Consider the following 9,059-nt stretch of genomic DNA (forward strand, 5'->3'; position numbering starts at 1 on the left):
TCTCCCGTCTTGCCATGATACAAGCGATGCTCCGTGAAGTGTGAAAATGCCACTTCAATGCGTCAAATGCACAGTTTCCTTTTAGTGTTGACCAGAGAGCGAGCGAGCTCGAGAGAGAGAGAGAGAGAGAGAGAGAGTTTCATTTCCAAACATTCAGATTATCTGATGACGATAAATGCAGTACATACAACTGAAGGTTATTTTCAGAAACTGTAGGCTTTGCATTAAAAGCTGAGTTTATATTTTATCCGGTGTGAAAGTGAAGTTAACAGAATGAGAGCACCATAAATTACAAGCAGCCATAAGCAGAGCAGCAAACCTGTCATCCCAGTGAATAATACACCTGCGGGCAAAGGAGTAACAACTGATACAGGTTCAACCGACTGCACAGGCAGACGAGCAACTTTGTTAGACTGTACTCAAGCGCAGGTGCTTTGAGCTAAAAGTCAGTATAAAGCTGATTGCTTTGTTCAACAACATTAAACCAATGAGACAGAAAACACACATGAATACTCAACTTAACTAAAACAACTTTCTACTTGTACTTCTAAAAGTACCATTTTTACATAGGCTATGTTTACCACGGTCACTGTTCTAGTTTAGCATGTTAGTGTGCTCACATTTGGCAACAACACTAAACACAAAGTGCAACCGGGGATGATGGGATTGCTTTTATTTTTGCAGGTATTTGACCCAGCCTGTTGTGATTGCCAGGGCGTCAAATACTGCCGTTTTCGCCGAACCTTCTCCGAGAGGTATGCACAAGGTACCTTACGTGTTACACACCGTGAAGAGGCCATTCAAAGAGAGTCATTGTTTCCTGAAAGAGGTTTAAAGTCCACAGAGGGAAGCGGTGTCACCGAAGACACCGGCAGTTGATTCCATGAAAACGCAAAAGTCCACGTGGATTTCTTTTAAGTAACCTAAACCATGATCTTTTCTTAACTCTAACCAAGTAGTTTTGTTGCTGAAATCTACTTAGATGGCAACCATGTCATATCTAACCAAAACCATGTTGTACTTTTTTGGTGTCTAAACATAAGGCAACATGTGCATCTATATAAGAAGTGAACAGCTTTGGAAAAACTGCATTATTTGCCATCTGAGTAATGAGAACCCATTCTTTGATCAATTGCTGAAGTGCTAGTGGTTATGGGTTAGGATGAGGGACCAGTTGATTGACAGTTAAACAGCCAATCACAGAAGCGAGTTTTCAGTCGGCATCCTTTTGGCTGATCCAATCTACCACCAATTCCTGAAGCCCTGCGGCTAACGTGGCAACACAAATATATTTTATGCATACAGTCTATTTACGGTGTTTGTATTTTCCTGTTTTGATTGATTGCACACACTATCAGTACATCAAAGAAAAAGTGCACTGATGGCCCTGAAGGCATATTAATAATGATAACAATAACAACTGGGTTTCAAGCTTTTTCATCTTATTCCAACTGTCAGTTCCACCCACTCGATGCATCCAGTGTGATGGAGAAAATCCTGGACCGCAACGGTGAGACATGTTGTAAAAATCTGATTCACAATATGTGTGAAATCACACGTGTGGGATGGACGAATAAACACATGAATGGACTCACTCGGGCTTCCTGGTTTCTTATTCCTGGAGTTTGTGGAGTATATTGGGCTTCAGCTGTTGGATCAGCATCCACACAAACACATCCAGGACAATGCAGGCGTGTTCAGTGTTCCTGTGATTGGAGGAAGAAAAAGAATCCGAGAAAGAGACATTTTATAGAAATGATCAGGCAGGGGGTGAAATCAATCACTGTGGAGAAAGCAGCATGGGGAGAAATTTATAGAGAATTGCTATCCAGTTGCTAAAGTAATGATGATAATGATACATCACTATCATGTCCTGCTGTCTAAATTAACCCTTAAATACCCAACATATTTTTATTGTGTGCATAATCAGATAAGTCTGACAAAAGCTGGTTAAGCAGAGCATATATGTTGTAAAATATTAATAATTTAAAAAAAATGTGATTTTCCCCATAACGGATACTAAACAATAAGGAGAACATATTCTATTATATTCTATTCTGTTAAATACTGGTCAGTTTAAATCCTTCTGTTCAGCAGCAGGAAATACATTAATTCATACAGTTGAAAAAACTGTAACTGTGGTAAATGTATAAAACTATACATTTGTGACATCACACTTTTCTGTCACTGGTTTTCCCCAGTTCAATAATGAACCATGTGAATGGGGTGTATCTGAATAGGTAAAATGGCAATATTAATTATACTCAAAGAATCCAGCATTTTCAGTTTGCTGTTGATTTATACTGTAGAGCTATTTTCAGGGCAGACATTTTAACACGCCGCCCCTGATTCTGGGTTGTTAGTTGTGCTTCTCCTACTTTGTTAAACCAGCAAAAATGTCTGCCATTAAAAAGGTCCCACAAGCAAGTCATGTAATACATCAAATAAATTATAAATCCCTGAGCACATGTTTTGCTTTCAAATTTTATTTTGGTATTTGCGTGCCATCGTCACAGCATTACTCACTAATTTTAGAGGATGCTTTATATTTGCATGCTAAATGTTAACCGCTGTAAGAATGCTATAAGAACTGCGAGAGTTATGCTGTGGTATGTATTGATTTGGACCACAGATAACAGTTTCTTTTTGTTAACATGTGCTAACTGGTTAGCAAATCTTGGAGTTGAGTTTACAGCCTCATGACAGATGTCAAACTGACCTTTCAGCTGTGTTTTGGTCTTCACCAGCTCCTCACCACATGTTGTTTACCTCAGCTCCATTTATTTTTGCTATTGAGCAGGAAGTTTAAACCTGCTTGAAAACCAGAAAAGAGGTATATAAGTGGACCATGTTATGAAAACACTGATTGCATATAAAAGTGGACGAAGCTTCCGAATCTGGAAAGTGAAGCTTTTAAGTGGAAGTGCTCTGGGGGCCGCTGGAGGTCGACTCTAAAAGGCCTCTGGCTCCACAAACTTAACTTTGCTCATGAAATGCAAAGTCAAAACATACATTCATTATGGTGTCATTCAATAATTTCACTCCTTTTGATACCATTAATAATTAGATTTTAGGCCTTAAAGAGAAGTATAGTTGGGGGCGTGTTTGTTTTGATTGACATGCCTGAGGTGCAGTCGTGGAATCTGCTATAAATAAGTGGGCGTGGTGTCTTGAGGTTCCCATCTCTCCTTGCTCCTCCCCAGCTCGTCCAAATGGGCACCAAAATGGCGACCGCAAAAATGTCGAACTCAAAGCTTCAAAACGTCCGTTACGGTTGGTTGCTGCTTGTATGAAATGGCATAAAGGAAGTTGCATTATCCGGCTGCCCAATAATAAAAAACTTTGATCACTCAGTTACTAAAGGACAGACTTTGTGTTTGTAGAGCTCGCCATGCTGTTGGTCCAGCCCAATAAATAATCATCATAACCATAATCACAATAATTCAGCCTGACTACATTACACAGTAACATAAAACCCCAACAGGCACAGCCACTGAGGTTTTAACATGATGCAGTCCAATTCAACAACAACACTACGTCTCAAAACTGACAGCGATAAGGCCGGCTGCTCCAGCGGATGATCGGCAGAGGAGGATCAAGTTCTCGGTGTCAGCGACCTCTGGAATGTAAAAGATCGCTCCATCTGGAACAGCAGAAGCCCAAATATTTATTTTAGCAACAGCAGAGATGGCAGTGATGTATAGAGCGGATGAATGACGCCAGGAGTCACACATCTTAATAACCCAGATTCCCCTTGACAAGCTGATAGCTGTTTGACATGAAGTGTGACGCATTTAAAGCCACCGTGATGCTCATTCTGCCTCTCGTGACTGAGTCTGTCCCGACAATTTTTTTTGACCTCGACCAAACTGGTGTGAATCTGTTTCATTGTCACATCAAATGTCGCTTCTGGTGGTATCAGAGGCATTTGACAAACGTGTCATGAAGTCTTAATCTGCAGTGTTTGGAGTCTGTGTCTGTTTTCGCTCTCTCTCTCTGTGTGTGTGTGTGTGTTTGTGTGTGTGTGTGTGTGTGTGTGTGTGTGTGTGTGTGTGTGTGTGTGTGTGTGTGTGTGTGTGTGTGTGTGTCGTATTGCAAAATATCATATGCTTCCTGCTTGGTTGCCTTGAATGAGCGTGTGTAATGTAATTTAATTAGGTCTGCCTTGACACAACAAAGACAAGATTAATGACCTGAGCTGAGCTCGTTGCATGCAGACACACACGCACACACACACACACACACACACACACACACACACACACACACACACACACACACACACACACACACACACACACATGGACTCCTAACTGTCATGGCAGTTGTGTGCGTGTGTGTGTAACTGTGCCAGTGAGAGACAGCTTGAACTGTGAGTCATTCTCCTTTACACGACGTGTCCTTCATTTACTGTGATAAATGCTGTTTTTTGTGAGCCCTTGAGCAATGCTACTCAGATTAGGGGGAATCCCATTGTTTACCACCATTAAAGACACACACACACACACATACACACACACACACACATACACACACACACACACACACACACACACACACACACACACACACACACACACACACACACACACACACACATAAAAATTGGAACAAATGTGTGCAGAGTATTTTAGACAGTAAGCAGACGAGGAGGAGTTACAACCCAAAACATGAAGTCAACACACACACACACACACACACACACACACACACACACACACACACCAACGGATGTGAACAAGTGTGTCTGACACAGTGAGCCACAGACATACTGAGACACCTGTTTTTAACATGTTGTCAAACCACATCTAATTTACCATCGGTGTGTGTGTTCATTGTGCTATAAATGGGGAATTCTATATAAGTTTATATTCCATCGCATTAACAACAGGTGTGGCTGTACTAAGTGACTGACCACCTGCTACCCACTACGCACGCACACACACACACACACACACACACACACACACACACACACACACACACACACACACACACATATATACATCCAGCGCTAAAGGCGGCGACAGAATGAGAGCACATTGAGGAAGAGTGGCCATAACACGCTAATTCTGCATCAACACCCTCCCACGTACAGACAGAGGCACAGTGTCAAGACAGAAGACGAGGCAGCACAAGCAGATGGAGAGAGGACAAGAGAGTTAGGATGCCTTCATGTGCTGTGGGAGATACTGCTACTATCACATTAGCATGCATGGGGTACACTTAACAAAGGTCAAAAGTCATTGAGAGTCTCTCATTCGAGTGTTTGGGCCACAAAATGCAGTTTGTGGGGATTTCTTATTTTGAAAAAAAAAAAATTTGAGGCGGGTCCATAAGAGAGGAATTAATGTATCTGTTGGTTATTTGAGGAAATCAGAATAAGACACAACATCTGATAAAAAATATTATCTTGTAACATTGATGACTTCTGGAATTTTTTTTATTGACTTTGTATTTCATGAAAGAAGTTGAAGCTTTCTGAATGGGAGTGTATTGGAGCCAGAGGTTTTTTGAAACCAGCCCCTAGTGGCCCTCAATGGTATCGTACTTTAAGGAACTTCCGCATTGGGTTCTCTTTTTGGACTACGACGCTACATCCATTTTAATATACAGTCTATGGGTGCTGCTCTCGCTTCGCTGCAGCCGCAAGTCATCTATACTTTTGTTGTTGAGCCTATTTTTCAGGTGTACGGTTGCAGTTCTCAGCAAAATTAGATAGTGAAAAGATTTGTTGATAGTCATGTTGATATCATACCAGTAACATGACATAATTTGACAATTTTCACCATAGTCTGTGTCTGAACAGCTCACACACGTGAAAAAATTATAAAAAAAATTTAAAATCATTTTAGCTATTATTATTAAAAGGGAAAGAGGAGGCTGCATTTGTGTATCATATAGTCACAGCCGAAGCCCCATCTGGCTTTAATTAATATCATTAAAGTCAATAGAACATTAGGTGAAGGCCAGGAGTTTCCAGTGCACACACTCTCTCTCTGAAGTAAATATGAATTAGATTTATAATGAAATGAAATTAAACAATCTATTATTGATGGCCATTATCAAAGGCAAACTCACGGTAGAAAGTTAAGGCTGGCACGGGCAACAATGCTTGTTTTGTGGACGCAGACATGCGAGACACCAGTGAGGTAAGCGTTGTGGTCCTCTTTTAGGATTGGGTATTGGTTAGGGACCAGCTAGTCTCAGATATCCAGACCTGCCTCCACTACGGTGTGCCAGCGCTAGAGAATGGTCTGGCTGCACCCATATATTATTGTACCATAGAGAGGGGGGGGGCTCTTTGTATTTTTTTTTTTTTTAAACCAACCACAGTTATCTTTGGAGGAGCTAAGCGCAGGATGTAGCGATGGCACCTTTCGAAACAGTTTGGGGCGGAATTTGTTTTGCTGGAACATAAAAATGGTTAAATCCAAATTTTCACCAAAACATGCCATTTTAAACATGTATGTTGCTTCTCGGAGGTTGTTTCCTGTTGCGACGCGGATTTTGAAATTTCTAACACACAATTAGCAGAAAGGGAAGAACATGTCGACCAACAGAAGGTGTACACAAAAATCCCACATCTGGTGAGTCAGACTAGGCAGCTGTTTCTGCCTTGGTTTTTGGTTCAGTGCCCTCCCTCCTCTAAGGTGCAACGTGACCGCGGGATAAAGTGGCCTTTGTGTGTGGGGATAAAATGCACACGTTACTGTGCAGTTTTAATGGTTCAAAGACACTTCCTGTCTTTTCAGCTCGTCTTTGTTAATGAAAAGATTCATTGAAAAAAATGGCAGCTCTGCTGAGAGAAAACTGTAGCTTATCACTTTTTAAAAAAACAGACAGAAACATAAGCGGCAGGGGAGACAGTGAGAATTACATTTAGATTCAAGCACGGTTTCCTCTGTGTGTTGCACTTCTAAGTAGACCAGCAACAGCAAACAAACACAAACACCCACCCACCAGGATGCTCAGACATCAGTATAGAGACAATCTTGTTTGTGCTTGCTTGGTGTTCACCTTCACTCATATGGGAAATCAACAGCAATGGTGATCAATCCAGCCTCATGGATTCACTGAAGCACACGTGCATAAAAGGGGCGAAAGAGAATCTGCATCCTATCAAATATCTAATGGTATAAGGGCTAAAAACTATCTAGTGAATATTGAATTATTGATGAAATTGGATAACATCCCAGATGCAGCTGAGCACGAACAATGATAATTAGAGTAGGATTGATGATGTGCCAGAAATAAACCAAATCTCCCATCTTGATGAGAGAAAAGTGGGCTTCATCACCTAACTGGGTTTCTCTCAACCCAACGGTGATTAAAACACACTGAGATGACCTAGATAAGTAGCAATCAAGGTAGGAAGGTGGGAGAGAGAAAGAGTGACTTGGAGTGAGAGAGAGAGAGAGAGAGAGAGAGAGAGAGAGATACCACCCACTCTCCTGATTCCTCATTAAGATGAACACTGTGGGATTCATTAAGTACGATATGCAATGTTTTTCTCAATCAAACAGTAATTTAATGCACATTGCACACTCAGCCTGTTTTGCATTTGATCTCTTGACAGAAATACCCGAGTCAAGAGATACACAACCTGGCAATTGACAAAATGCTAAACTAATCAGGCTTTTAATTGCGTTTGATTGCTGTTGTTTGGGGGGTCTTACAAGCCTTGTTAAAACCCTGTTTGTCGCATTTTCCCGCAGCAGAAAACTTGACAAGTGGATGATGATTGAGTTTAAAGACGCCCTGGATAAACACCACACAATTAAACAACTAAAGCCCTGTATTTCCAACCTTTCTGACCTGACGTGCCCCCACAGGTCTGTCAACATCACCTCCCGTTCAAAACACGTTCCTCTGAAATACTTTTAAACTGAATCTTATCTAATGATAGTTTTAATTAATGATATAAAAGTAGATATTGCGCAAATAATTTTCTGTCAATGTTTTGGTCATTTAGCAAAACAATACAGTAGCTTTATTTTTAAATATTTTTTTAAAATCTATCCATTTCTTTCAGCTTCATCAGAAAATTAATTTATTACTTTTTAACCTCTTTATAATTTACTTTTAACTCTTAATCAGTTCTTCTTTTAGCTTACCATGCAGTCTTTTTTACATTTAGCTTACTACTATCTCATATTTTGCAGTGTGTTCATAGTGTGTTCACCATAAACTAACAATTTCTACTGTTTATCCATATTTTTAACAAACAGTTTCGACTCTTTATCAATACTATTAGACAACAGTTTCAAATGCGTCTTCAGCTGCTTATTGTTCCATTTTGTTCAGAAGCTGACTCAGCTGTTGGTGCTGGGTCAGCTCACAGCCTGGCTGTGAAGCGACTTTCACCCGAAACTGGCTGCATATTGCAGCAGGAAACGACTTTGAGCACCTTAAACCAGAGGAGAACTTCAGAGATGTGTCAAAAATGTTCACATTGACCCTGTGTTAACGTAAAATATTAATAAAAACAACTTAAATCTCTTTTAGGCAAACTGCAAAGACAGAGGCTTGCATATAGACTTTGATGTATTTTAAGCAATATCCAAACAAGAACAAGTGATTTAAATTAGATCAGTAAAACAAATTAAATATGATCATTTTTGATTTTGTACTATGGTACTCTTGCCAAAATTCAATACAAATATGCCCCTTTCAGTTTGAGGTACCTAATGCACTATGCTCAGAGAGAAAACGTCTTAGCTGTCTCAACCTTTTCTGTGTAAGAATCAGACCAAGTGTGGATGCAGCTAATCGCTGACTTGTGAAAGACTAGTTCATTCAGCCGTGCATGAGGTTTTTCCACTGAGTCGTTTAATTCAGCTCTGACAGAGGAGAGGCTGCTGGCCTCGGTCATCAGGTTGTACAGCTGGCATCAAACGGACATAACAGAGCCAGCAATCTGTTTGGTGGACAGATTCCTCTCCAGCGCAGTTATTGGTGAACGTATCCGTTTGTTTGCTGTGAAAATACAGCTGAAGAGACAAGTTCAATACGTGAAGAGAATTACAAAGATGAGCTATTTACTTGTCTGTGTTTGA

The sequence above is a fragment of the Embiotoca jacksoni genome, unplaced genomic scaffold, assembly GCF_022577435.1.
Source record: "Embiotoca jacksoni isolate LCO1_2020_lvr unplaced genomic scaffold, fEmbJac1.0.p SCAF_7, whole genome shotgun sequence".
Lineage (NCBI taxonomy): Eukaryota > Metazoa > Chordata > Actinopteri > Embiotocidae > Embiotoca > Embiotoca jacksoni.